This window comes from Schistocerca serialis, chromosome 1 (genome assembly GCF_023864345.2).
Source record: "Schistocerca serialis cubense isolate TAMUIC-IGC-003099 chromosome 1, iqSchSeri2.2, whole genome shotgun sequence".
Lineage (NCBI taxonomy): Eukaryota > Metazoa > Arthropoda > Insecta > Orthoptera > Acrididae > Schistocerca > Schistocerca serialis.
The window spans coordinates 501858158-501872315 of NC_064638.1; the positions used below are offsets into that span (position 1 = coordinate 501858158).

Here is a 14158-nt window from a genome sequence, read left to right on the forward strand (position 1 = left end):
GTACATCGCCCTTGTATAGACCCTCTATATACTCCTTCCACCTTTCTGCTTTCCCTTCTTTGCTTAGAACTGGGTTTCCATCTGAGTTCTTGATATTCATACAAGTCGTTCTCTTATCTCCAAAGGTCTCTTTAATTTTCCTGTAGGCGGTATCTATCTTACCCCTAGTGAGATAGGCCTCTACATCCTTACATTTGTCCTCTAGCCATCCCTGCTTAGCCATTTTGCACTTCCTGTCGATCTCATTTTTGAGACGTTTGTATTTCTTTTTGCCTGTTTCACTTACTGCATTTTTATATTTTCTCCTTTCATCAATTAAATTCAATATTTCTTCTGTTACCCAAGGATTTCTACTAGCCCTCGTCTTTTTACCTACTTGATCCTCTGCTGCCTTCACTACTTCATCCCTCAAAGCTACCCATTCTTCTTCTACTGTATTTGTTTCCCCCATTCCTGTCAATTGCTCCCTTATGCTCTCCCTGAATCTCTGTACAACCTCTGGTTCTTTTAGTTTATCCAGGTCCCATCTCCTTAAATTCCCACCTTTTTGCAGTTTCTTCAGTTTTAATCTACAGGTCATAACCAATAGATTGTGGTCAGAGTCCACATCTGCCCCTGGAAATGTCTTACAATTTAAAACCTGGTTCCTAAATCTCTGTCTTACCATTATATAATCTGATACCTTTTAGTATCTCCAGGGTTCTTCCATGTATACAACCTTCTTTCATGATTCTTAAACCAAGTATTAGTTATGATTATGTTGTGCTCTGTGCAAAATTCTACCAGGCGGCTTCCTCTTTCATTTCTGTCCCCCAATCCATATTCACCTACTATGTTTCCTTCTCTCCCTTTTCCTACACTCGAATTCCAGTCACCCATGACTATTAAATTTTCGTCTCCCTTCACAATCTGAATAATTTCTTTTATTTCTTATACATTTCTTCAATTTCTTCGTCATCTGCAGAGCTAGTTGGCATATAAACTTGTACTACTGTAGTAGGTGTGGGCTTCGTATCTATCTTGGCCACAATAATGCGTTCACTATGCTGTTTGTAGTAGCTTACCCGCATTCCTATTTTCCTATTCATTATTAAACCTACTCCTGCATTACCCCTATTTGATTTTGTGTTTATAACCCTGTAGTCACCTGACCACAAGTCTTGTTCCTCCTGCCAACGAACTTCACTAATTCCCACTATATCTAACTTCAACCTATCCATTTCCCTTTTTAAATTTTCTAACCTACCTGCCCGATTAAGGGATCTGACATTCCACGCTCCGATCCGTAGAACGCCAGTTTTCTTTCTCCTGATAACGACATCCTCTTGAGTAGTCCCCGCCCGGAGATCCGAATGGGGGACTATTTTACCTCCGGAATATTTTACCCAAGAGGACGCCATCATCATGTAATCATACAGTAAAGCTGCATGCCCTCGGGAAAAATTACGGCTGTAGTTTCCCCTTGCTTTCAGCCGTTCGCAGTACCGGCACGGCAATGCCGTTTTGGTTATTGTTACAAGGCCAGATCAGTCAATCATCCAGACTGTTGCCCTTGCAACTACTGAAAAGGGTGCTGCCCCTCTTCAGGAACTACACGTTTGTCTGGCCTCTCAACAGATACCCCTCCGTTGTGGTTGCACCTACGGTACGGCTATCTGTATCGCTGAGGCACGCAAGCCTCCCCACCAACGGCAAGGTCCATGGTTCATGGGGGGGGAGCTCATGTTGTCAATCATAAATTTCCCGGACAAAGAATTACCAGAAGCGCATACAGGGTGTATCATAACTATTAAAGGCGGACATGCATAAAGCTGAAATTACACGATACTAGAAGCAAAAAAGTGTAGTAAACATGGGCTTCCAAATGTATATCTCAAGAGCTACGGGCAACTTTTCATTTTCGATACTGTGAAACAAATATCTTCTACTGCTAGCTCTTTGTTTTCCACATCCTGGCAGGAAGCAGGTATGGGCCAAATTAAGAAAAATATGGGCTCTGAAATGTATATGTTAAAAGCTATGAGCAATTGTTCAGTAAAAAGAGATGTGTTTCACAGTAGCGAAGATGACCTAATGTCCATTAACACTTGAGGTAGCACGTTTACCAGACTTTTTCTGCTTCTAGTATCGCGTACTTTTAACTGTATGCGTTTATGCCATTAATCATGATACACCTTCTATATGCTTGTGATTTAACATGTATTCTGGTCATTATCTGTATATCTGAAAAATGTCAACTTGCGCGTCTTTTAGAGTCCATATTAAACAGTAGCCCCCGTCCTCTACACACACACACACACACACACACACACACACACACACACACACACATACACACACAAACTACGTGTCCAGATGTCCAGTAGGAACATATTTGGTAAAGCGCTGTTGTGTTCAAAATCCAACTTTCGGTTTGTGGAGGACTTTGAGTATGGTCCTGGTGACTTCCTTTTGGACTAAACATATTCTTTGTGACTGAGCTATGTTATTAGTGTGGCCATTTGTCAATGGTAGAGGTAAATGCATTCAGCTTCTGCCAAGATAACGTTGACATGTGGTTTCCACGACAGGTTACCATCTGTTTGGAATCCCAGGGTGCTAGTGTCTTGTGCTCGACTAATCTTCCCACCAATGCAGCAGTGTAGGGCGTCGGTGCAAACAGAAATGTTTCTAACAGTTTGGAGGAATTGTGTTTCATTACGATCGAGAGTTAAAGCTTGAATGAAGACTCCTTATGTCCAGAATATGATTTGCTGTTCCAGACCAACTGCTAACCAAGCCACGAATCCTTCAGTACGGACGCGCGAGTGGAGCGACCGAGGACTTGGCGCGGCCAGCTTGTGACGGCGCTGCGAGCTTTTAGTTTTAGTGGCCAGTTACAGACGCCGGTCGGCGAGCGTTCCCCGTGCAGCGGCTCGTCGTAAGCAACAGAAGTCCCGGCGGTTAGTGCGCTGCCGGCGCCGCTAGCCACGACCCGCCGTTTCCTCTGGCCGGCAATTACACGCGACGCAATTAGACGCAGAATGTCTCCGCAATTTGTCTGCGCCGCGCGCTAGTGGAAACGGCGGCACGACAGACTGTGACAGGCCGAGGTCACGCACGTACGGGCTCCTGAGACCTGTTTTCAGAATGTGCAGCTTCATTTATTAACGTCTTCCCTTATGCCGGTTCGCTTGATTAGGCACGTCTGAACACTGTGGATAACATAGTCTTGGCATAAACAATGTCATTTATCTCGCAGTGAGGATAATTAAGTGTTTGATCAGTCATATTCTGATTGCTAAGGATTCCGTGGCGTGACTGATAAGGCGGTATGTTTTCGGTGTCTGGCTGGGGTGCACCCTGGGGCAGTTTCCTGCAGTATGGAACCACATAATGTGGGATTCGCTACTATCCGACAGGAAGTTTTGCATCAGTTTTTCTTGTTAAATGGTCCGAACCAAAAATGTTATGACAGTACGATATTACAGTTCACCCTTTTGGATGAATAACTGCATTAAAAAGGCGTGCATCGAAAAAAGCACTCCGAGGATTAAGCTGAGGGTGCACGGGGCCGTCCGTTTACCCTGAACGTGAACAACGTTATCTTGACGTTGCATACATGCACTAAATCATCAAAAGTATCCGGATACCCACAAAAACATACGTTTTTCATATTAGGAGCATTGTGCCGCCTCCTACTGCCAGGTCCTCCATATCAGCGACCTCAATATGAATTAGACATAATGAGAGAACAGAAGTCAGGCGATGGGGTGTCACTTGTGTCATACGTCTGTCAGTACGCGAGATTTCCACACTCCTAAACATCCCTAGGTCCACTGTTCCCGGTGTTATAGTGAAGTGGAAACGTGAAGGGGCACGTACAGCACAAAAGCGTACAGGCCGGCCTCGTCTGTTGACTGACAGAAACCGGCGACAGTTGAAGAGGGTCGTAATGTGTAAAAGGCAGACATGTATCCAGACCATCACACAGGAATTCCAAACTGCATAACGATCCACTGCAACTACTATGACAGTTAGGCGGGAGGAGAGAAAACTTGGATTTCATGGTCGAGCGGCTGCTCATAAGCCACACATCACGCCGGTAAATGCCAAGCGACGCCTCGCTTGGTGTAACGAGCGTAAACATTGGACGACTGAACAGTGGAAAAACTCTGTATGGACTGATGAATAGCGGTACTCAATGTGGCGATCCGATGGCAGGGTGCGGGTATGGCGAATACCCAGTTAAAGTAATCTGCCAGCGTGTGTAGTGCCAACAGTAAAATTCGGAGGCGGTGCTGTTATGGTGTGGTCGTGTTTTTCATGGAGGGGGCATGAACTCCTTGTTGTTTTGCGTAGCACCATCGCAGCACAAGCCTACATTGATGTTTTAGGCTCCTTCTTGCTTCCCACTGCTGAAGAGCAATTCGGGGATGGCGACTGCTCCTTTCAACACGATCGAGCGCCTGTTCATAATGCAAGGGCAGTGGCGGACTGGTTACACAACAATAACATTCCTGTAATGAACTGTCCTGCACAGAGTCGTGACCTGAATCCTACAGAACACCTTTGCGATGTTTTGGAATGCTGACTTCGTGCCAGGCCTCCCCGACCGACATCGATACCTCTTTTCTGTGCAACACTCCGTGAAGAATGGGCTGCCATTCCCCAAAAAACCTTCCAGAACAAGATGCCTGTGAGAGTGTAAGCTGTCATCAACGCTAAGGAGGGCCAACACCATACTGAATTCCAGCATTACCGATGGAGGGCGCCAAGAACTTGTAAGTCATTTTCAGCCAAATGTCCGGATACTTTTGATCACATGGTGTAGGTAGGCGAAGAAATCCACTATTGCACGACAGCACTGTTGGCGACACAGCACAGAAGACAAATGACCACGAAAAACAAATTGTACGAAAAGCAGGTGCCACACATTCATTCGAAGAACCTTAAGGTTCGATTAATAGGAGAAAATGGAAAAAGACCAACAAAGAGCGGCACAGGATATGTAAGTGACGCGAGAGTATCACGGAGATGCTCAACAAACTTTAGTGCCAGAAGCTACAAGAGAGACATTGTGCACCAGGGAGAGGTTCACTGCTGAAAGTCCGAGAGACTAAGTTCCGGGAATAATCGGATAACTTAACATAATCGGGCAGGTAGGTTAGAAAATTTAAAAAGGTAAATGGAACTAGTTCCGCAGATGATGAAGAGACTGAAGAAATGTATGTTACGATAAAAGATAGTTACGGGAGACGAAAATTTAATAGTCATGGGGGACTGGAATTCGATAGAAGGGAAAGGAAAAGAAAGAAAAGCAGTGGACTGGAGGTAAGGAAAGAAAGAGGAAGCCGCCTGGTAGAATTTTGCGCAGAGCATAACTTAATCATAGCTAACACTTGGTTTAAGAATCAGGCTAGAAGGTTGTACAATTGGAAGAGGCCTGGAGACACTGGAAGATTTCAGATAGATTATATAATGGTAAGACAGAGATTTAGGAACCAAGTTTTAAATTGTAAGGCATTTCCAGAGGCAGATGTGGACTCTGACCACAATTTATTGGTTATGAACTGTAGACTAAAACTGAAGAAACTGCAAAAAGGTGGGGATTTATGGAGAAGGGACCTGGATAAACTGAAAGAACCAGATGCTGTAGAGTGTTTCAGAGAGAGCATTAGGAACGATTGACAGATACAGGGGAAAGAAACACAGTAGAAGACGAATGGATAGCTTTGATAGATGAAATAGTGAAGGCAGCAGAGGATCGAGTAGATAAAAAGACAAGGGCTAGTAGAAAGCCTTGGGTGACACAAGAGGTATTGAATTTAACCGATGAAAGAAGAAAATATCAAAATGCAATGAATGAAGCAGGAGAAATGGAACCCAAACGTCTCAAAAATGAGATCGACAGGAATAGCAAAATGGCTAAGCGGGTATGGCGAGAGGACAAATGCAAGGATGTAGAGACATCTATCACTAGGTGTAAGATAGATACCGTGTACAGGAAAATTAGAGAGATCTTTGGAGAAAAGACAACCACTGAAGATGGTGTAGTGAAACGCCGAAACTAGTCGCAAAAATAAAATAAAATTAGAAATATAAACGGCTGATTGTATATTTGGTTTGACGTTTCATACTGAACAGCCGAAATTCCGCAATCATCCTGTATGATAACTGACTTACAGGCAACCACCAAAAATGTCGGGAGTGTGTCAGTGACGTCAATGAGCAACTTATTGTGCCTGCTATAAACTCCTAAAATCCTGAGCATGCTGAATGCAGCGCATGAACAGAAACAGGGGACTGTGATGTCGTTTTCCAATGTCAGAACTATTTTCACTGTGAAGGAAATATTCGTAGGGTTTAACGTCCCGTTTACGACGACGTCATTAGAGACGGAGCACAAGCTCACAATGGGGAAGGAAGTCAGCAGCACCCTTTGAAAGCAACAATCCCAGCATTTGCCTTAACCAATTAGGGGAAATCGTGAAAATCGAAATCTGGATGGATGGAAATTTCAACTACCGTCCTGCCGAATGCGAGTCCGGTCCCTTCATAATTGCGCCGCCTCGCTCGGTTAATTCAAGGCGCGCTCACTTATGTTATCTACGGGATTTCGTGTTTATTTTTTCCTTCTTAATCTTTATTTTACCGTTATCTTTTTATTCGATACGTGCTCAGGCTGCATGACGGCATGACTGTGTGTCCTACGAGTGTTCTTACACAAAAGACAAAATATGTGAAAGTAAAAAGTTATTTGTCCCTTTTTATAAGTGAGGAAAGAAGAGCCCACTCGCTTCCTGACATTCACTGCCCAGTCGCGTCGTTCTTTACACCACTCCTACCGTCGCTGAGTATTGACTCAGAAATGTGTGACTCGTGAGGAGCCGCTCAACCGTTGCACCCCACTCCTTTTCAGCTCCCTTGGCACAGTCTTTGTGCCAGCCGGACTGCTGGTAGTACTCACGAGTGATTCCTTCCGTTGCTTTCATGTTTCTTTCTTTTACACACTCACCCTGTGCAATGCTCAACGCTTCCTGTCCGACCAGTACAGGTGATCTGCCTGATGCTGGTTTAGCTGTGGTTTTTTCTTCGCGCTTTCGCTTCACTATCACGCCACCAACAGTAGACTTGGGCAGCTGTAGAAGTGTTGAAATGTCGCTGACGGATTTGTTAATCAGAACACATCCAATGACTAGTTCACGTCCGAAGTCACTTAGGTGTCTTGACCGACCCATTCCGCTGTTAGCCGGCCGAAGTGGCCGTGCGGTTAAAGGCGCTGCAGTCTGGAACCGCAAGACCGCTACGGTCGCAGGTTCGAATCCTGCCTCGGGCATGGATGTTTGTGATGTCCTTCGGTTAGTTAGGTTTAACTAGTTCTAAGTTCTAGGGGACTAATGACCTCAGCAGTTGAGTCCCATAGTGCTCAGAGCCATTTTAGCCATTCCGCTGTTATTGTCTGTCTGTTGACAACACAATATTACCAGCCTGCCTCCTTTCATATTGGCATGTCCGTCTCTTGTAAAATCTAGTGGTCAATTTCGCATTACCTAAGGTACCCGGACATTTTTTAAGAGATAGTTTATACAGGGGGGCGCTGCAGTAGATTCATTTGCCACGAGTAGTAGGCTGAGATAATAACTTCACTTGTGTAAAAGAAGCTTAAGAGTATGCCGATACCGTGTCGTCGTCTTTTACGTCGCACGTTGTGCAACTGTTTATGATGTTATGTTGCAGATTAAGTTGGGTGACATCCCGTCCTGTGCGGCGCTCTTGAGGAATACTTCGGTATGTCTTTAACAGAGATGACCGCACCGAAGGCTACTTTATTTGGAGAGGGGACTTGCCAGAGATAAAAACGTGCCCGCCCCATAACAGGAAGGCAGCGACGAGCGAGCATATGCTGATCACGAACAGTGTCGCTAAAGGGCGGCCAGGGAGCGCCGACAGAGGCTAACCCCCTCGCCCGCTTCATATCAATAACAAAGAAAGGCGGCGGGGGATCCGAATGCCCCTGAAACACGTGCGGAGCAGAATTCAAATCTTGAGCAATTACGTTATCAGCGACCTATTCAAGGCCTTCTGCTCCTCGGGCCGGGCATTAAACTGATGGCCGCTGACGTGCCGCGGGGCAATTGATTTACAGGGGCGGAGGCCACGTCCCGCCTGGCGGAGGATAATAAAAGTTAATTCGACCGGCGACGGCGACGGAGTCGTCTCGGTGATAGGCCGCTTCAAAGGAAGAATATTCCGCCCGCTGTGGCCCAGCCCTGCTGTTTCATCTTAAACGCTTAATGACCTTCCTTGTTCGCCTTGCCATTGTTTTCTTTTCTTTTTCAACTCAGGGAAATTACTTCGAAAGAGACGCTTACATTATGTCAACATCTATATTTTTTTGAAAATTAAGTGCTACTGACAGTTCGGAGTTTCCGGCACAATGTAATGGAAAACATCAAGGACAAATAGAGTATTCGATCGCGGTCGTGATCGTAAGGTAAGTGCACAGCTGCCGTAAGATTTCTTCTCGAACTATGATTTAGTACCGAGCTTGAATATAAAATCCGTTCCCTTTAGAGAATAGTGACAAGTGTCAAAATCCTGCACACTTAGACGCCAACTCTCCAAAATTGTCAGCAACGTCGAAAGCCACAGCGTCACTAAACCGACTGACTGGAGGTTAAAAATTCAACAGTATGTGCAGAGATTTATTTCAGAATGCCTGTTAAGTGTTCAAGTTATTTTATCGTTGCTGCATTTTATGGCTCCCGATATGCAATATCATGTTTTCAGAGAATACACTCTCTCACTAAAAGTAACACAGTTTAATTGTATTCTGTATTTGCTGCGCTAAATGTGTTAAGTCCAAGTTGCTTCACGTATCTTTCGTTATGGCTAATAAAATAGAAAAGTAAATAAAGGAAGAAAGTTAAACTGAATACCTCTGTAAGAGATAATATGACGTCTTAATAAGATTACTAAATTATTTTATATTCATAATTCGATATACCACGTCATTTCAAAGTTTCAAATTTAGTTGTCTAAGAAACTTCTATTTCAACTAAACACACACACACACACACACACACACACACACACACACACACACACATATATATATATATATATATATATATATATATATATATATACACACAACTGATGACACTGTTTCCACAATGTACTGTACATTTGTGGCATAGTGATGTGTAACTTGACAACTCGCCCACATAGCCGAGCGCGTTAACGCGCAGCTTCGGGGATTCAGAGAGGCGAGCCAGTCACGGATCGAACCCGCCCCGCGGATTAACAAGGTTGGGTGAGCCTGCCAGCCTGGGCGTGTTTTTTAGACGGTTTGCCATGTCCAACTACGTGAATACGGAGCTGGTGCCAACGTCCCGCCTCAGATACACGCTCTGCATGCATTTAGAAAATATTGTCACACTGGAAGATGAGTCCGCCCCCGGTAGTTGAGTGGTCAGCGCGGCGGAATGTCATACCTAAGGGCCCGGGTTCGATTCCCGGCTGGGTCGGAGATTTTCTCCGCTCAGGGACAGGGTGTTGTGTTGTCCTAATCATCATCATTTCATCCCCATCGACGCGCAAGTCGCCGAAGTGGCATCAAATCGAAAGACTTGCACCCGGCGAACGGTCTACCCAACGGGAGGTCCTAGCCACACGACTGGAACATGAGATTTTCTCTAAAGGCGGACAGACGGGAGTACACAGATTCTGTCTCTGGGTGAGTGGTGGCATCCAGATACTACTGTTCACTAACATTCCCTCAACCCGTTACAACAAATGACGGCCACGTACAGAAACGAAGGGTGGTGGAGGAGGAGGAGGAGGAGGAGGAGGAGGAGGAGGAGGAAGAAGAAGAAGAAGAAGAAGAATATTCAACTTTGCAGCTGAGCTGAGAAACTAAAGTTTTGTTCTGCGCAGATTCTAATTCCTTCCATCAGAGCAAAGCAATTAGCAATTAGTATGGATGCCGTTTGAAAATGCTATATTGCGATTGAATTTCGTTCGTATCTCTCTGTCACCGACGCGCAACGGCATTTCCTACCGGCGTTTCACAAACATGAATCGTGTACGAAGTATATTCGGTCGTGGTATGCACAGTTTACAGTGAATATGAGTGTGGTTCCTCCGTAGCCCACAAAAATCGACATTGTGGTGTCACGTATCGATACCACCCCACTGTCGTTCTACAGTTGGTAAAGGAATTGTAAGTTTGCATTAGACGCCGACAGCGATCGTGAGTTACTGGCGGACCCAATGGTGTGCACCCGCTGAGCCACGCCTCCAACCGTCGATACCACCGCGCGACATGGACAGCTGGCGGCACCCACTCACCCCACTGCCACCTCATTGCTAGGACACCATCGTTTGTACTTGGTACAGTGAGCCCCATAATAGTTGCTATTGTATGAGCTGGATTCTAATTCTTGATGCACTATTTTTAATGAATCTTTGAATGTTTGGAGAAAGTCAATCTTCTGTTTATTATGTTAATTTGCTCGCTAAACATTTCTGCCCCTGTCCAGCTTTCCTACGACGACAGTTTCCGCGCCGTTCTGTAGCCCACCTCTGCTTACTGTTGCGTATGAAGTCCTACACGACAGACATACAATGCGAGCAGCGAGTTGATCACACTGCAACCGTCTGTTAGGAAGATCATGCTGAAAATATCGTCAATAGTAGCTGCTGCCAACTGCAAAGGCCGACTACACAATGAGTCGCTTTGAATATGCAACAACTGCAACTGCGCATGGTGGATAGAGGCGGTTTGAGTGAGAAAACTGTTTTAAATGATTCCTTGTTAATGTGAACGTAAATAAACTCAATGTGCTAATCCAAAGGAAAAAACTCTTAACTATCACGCACCATTTTCGCGACCCACCAAATTTTAATGTGTTCGTTGTGATCTCTTTTCTGCTTCGTGAAACGGACGATTATGGGGCATGTGTATCCTACTTGGACAGAATGAAAACTGACTCTTAACTGCAGACTTCATCCACCAACTTCATCTCCAACTTCTTAAATTCCTAATAACGACGATGAGAAACCAAAGAACCTATTGTGATCGCAATAACGATCAGGAATTCGTGCTACGACCTCCATACTCATGTGACTAAAATGCGTTTTTTTTAATGAGGTATTCGGTGTTCGTGCCACAGTTACTAGCAGACGTATCGGAATTTAAGCGTTCGCCACAACAATGCTATCTAATAGATTGACGTAATCTGCTATGTTAGGTGTGAGATGAACTTTATGACACGCTCCATATGTGTAGACTCATCAGAGAACACATTAATCACTTGTAAGAACAACATTTTCTCTTTATGATTGGAAATCCCGCAATATCTTATAAAACACATTTACCGCACACTAATGAAACCTATTCAGTCGCTTCGCAATACGTCTGCATAATCATGACATACTGAAACAGTTTGAATGTATAACTTACCAACATAATGATAGCATTAAATATTTTTATAATTTAATAGACCGAAGACGCCAATATAGACAGTGTAAACAGTTACGTTATGTCTATATTAGTAGGTCACTTCATGTAGATGAAATGGGGGTAGTGAGCAGAATGTATGAATATCGCACAAACATGATGTGTAAGATGCACTTTTGGGCGAAACGAGTTATTCTGAGTAGTTACTGTGTATCTATGAAGAATTGACTACCGCAAGCTCTCTGAGTATATTGTTATAATCTACAAAATCACTCTCTCAATCACGTAGTACACACTAACTGTTATCATTGCATCTACCACCACCACCACCACCACCCGCCCTTATCATTACAGAAAAAAAACATGAATTTCATATTGCTTCAGTCACCACTTCGATTCCGAACAGGAAACTCAACCTCCCTTCGTAGCCGCTGTGGCAACAAATGGATTGTTGGATCAAACGATTAAAGAACCCGTGTGACATAGGTATACTACTAAAAAGAAAGGAAGGGGAAAGGGGAGGGGGTGAGAGAGAGAGAGAGAGAGAGAGAGAGAGAGAGAGAGAGAGAGGAGTGGGAAAGGGTAAAAGGTAAAAGAGACAAAAGCAGTGAGGAGGAGGAGAGGAAAATCAAGTAAATGTAATTTTGAAAGCTATGACCGTAAATCACTAATGGCTTCAGTGCGATGGACGAGAAAATATCTTAAGTGTCGCTCTTTTGAATGCCAAATACAATTTTAAGCTAAACGAAAGATAATTTAACGCTGGAAAAGGACGACATTCGTGGCTGTAATAGCAAAAACCTGTCTGCAAATATATAAACAAAAAAATGTTATTAATAAGTTAAAACACTATTATAATGGAGGATCTTGAGAGATCAATATCACATAGGTTTCACCGAGCAGCTTTGTAATACACTGTGAAAACCGTGCATATGCCATGCCAAATCGAACATAATTGAAAGCAACCGTTTAGTAGCTTCATTAGACCCCATTCAGTGGTCGTTAAAGGAGACAGCTCCGATGATTCCTTGAAAAAAATTTCGAAAACAAAAAAGGATACACCGAACTAATAAGGAAGTATTCTTCACAGAAACGAGATGAAACAATTTCAACACTCGTTCGCAAACGAATAAAATAAAGTGAAAATTGATTCAAACGCAGAGAAAACGCTAAATGAAAAGTTTATATAACAAACCATAAAACTAGAGGAATTAGTAGAGATTGTGAATAAAGCAAATGACTGAGAAAACAAGTCGATATTTTTTTAAATTTCTCGTAGGATGCCGATTAACAGTGTCGAATCCCTCTACAAATGTGACACAAGAAGATGACATCAAAAAGTACCATGTTGCTGCTCAAATTATGACGTGAATTGAAGAGAAAAACAATTCTCGACAGCGAAAAGCAAATTGAGGCAAGTCACAACACTAATTAAATCACGAGATAGTGGATCAAAGGTGTGTAACGAATCGATATCAATGGAATGATACTTGACTGCGTGAAGGATAATTTAAAACCATTATACACAATGAAGGAAGACATACAAAGAAGGGAGGAAGGGAACATCAGGAATTTATTTCCTGTCGACGACGAAGTCTTCAATGACGGCGCACAAATTATGATTATGGATGGATTTGTTTCCTTCAAATAAATCATCCCCCGCATTTTCCTTCAGCAATCCAGGCAAACCACGGAAAACGTAAGTTTGGATGATCCTCCTGAATGCGACTCCAGTGTCTTAACTACTGCGCCTTCTCGCTTGCTACGTACGTACACTGCCCACCGCAACACTGAATGCCGGATGGCGTTGCGAGCGCGTGACGCAGTAAGGGTAGAGACGACTGCGGAATCTTTTTATTGACGACACAGGCCGCAAATGGATAAATCCACCGTCATAAGCGACTTTGACAAATGACAAGAGTGTTATGGCCCAGCGCCTGGGAATGAGCATCTCGGAAACTGCCGTCAGTATTTATGGAAAGTGGTTGAAGGACTGTGACACTACGCGTAACCGACAAGGAGTTCGAACTCGACCTCATCACAGAACGTGGACGTCGGAGGCTTGCCGGCTCTGCAAAGCAGGATAGGCGGCGATCTGTGGCAGAACTAATGACACAGAACAATGTTGGTGCAGGTGCCGTTCAGTTCAGGTCATGCAGTTGAATACGGGGCTCTGCAGCATACGAGCTCTGTGCGCCCCAGTGCTGCCCTAACGACAGACATCGTCAATTACGATTGCAGTTGGCACAGGATAATCGAGACTAGACCGTGGATGAATGGAAATGTCTCGCCTGGTCGGATGTCTCGCGTTTCTTGCTACAGCAAAACGACGGGTCGTGCCCGAATACGTGGTGATCTGGCGAAGGGATGCTCGAAACATGCACCACACCACGGACGCTCGCCGGTGGTGTCAGTATTATGTTGAAGGGGATGCATTCATCTGAGCTTCAGGGGATCAGTGGCAGCTGAAGGCACCGTGTCATCCGTGGACAAAGAGAACATTACTGCACACCACCTGCTTCCCTTCATGCTTGATGTCTTTCCCGACGACAGTGGTATCTTCCAGTAGGATAGCTGTGTGCCACAAGGCCTGCATCGTGCTACAGTGGTTTGACGGCCATGAAGCTCCAATTCGTCTCAGCTAAACTGCATGAAACCCATGTGTACTTGGTGACAAGTCATGTGCGTAGTGCTCGCCACATGAGTAAGAGT

General features: G+C 44.4%; 1 protein-coding gene across 1 annotated transcript in view; it reads right to left on the reverse strand.

The window, feature by feature from the left end:
• The window catches only part of LOC126474138 (obg-like ATPase 1), a 314868-nt gene that overhangs the window by 229732 nt on the left and 70978 nt on the right, over positions 1-14158 (reverse strand). The gene's annotated exons all lie outside the window — the stretch shown is intronic.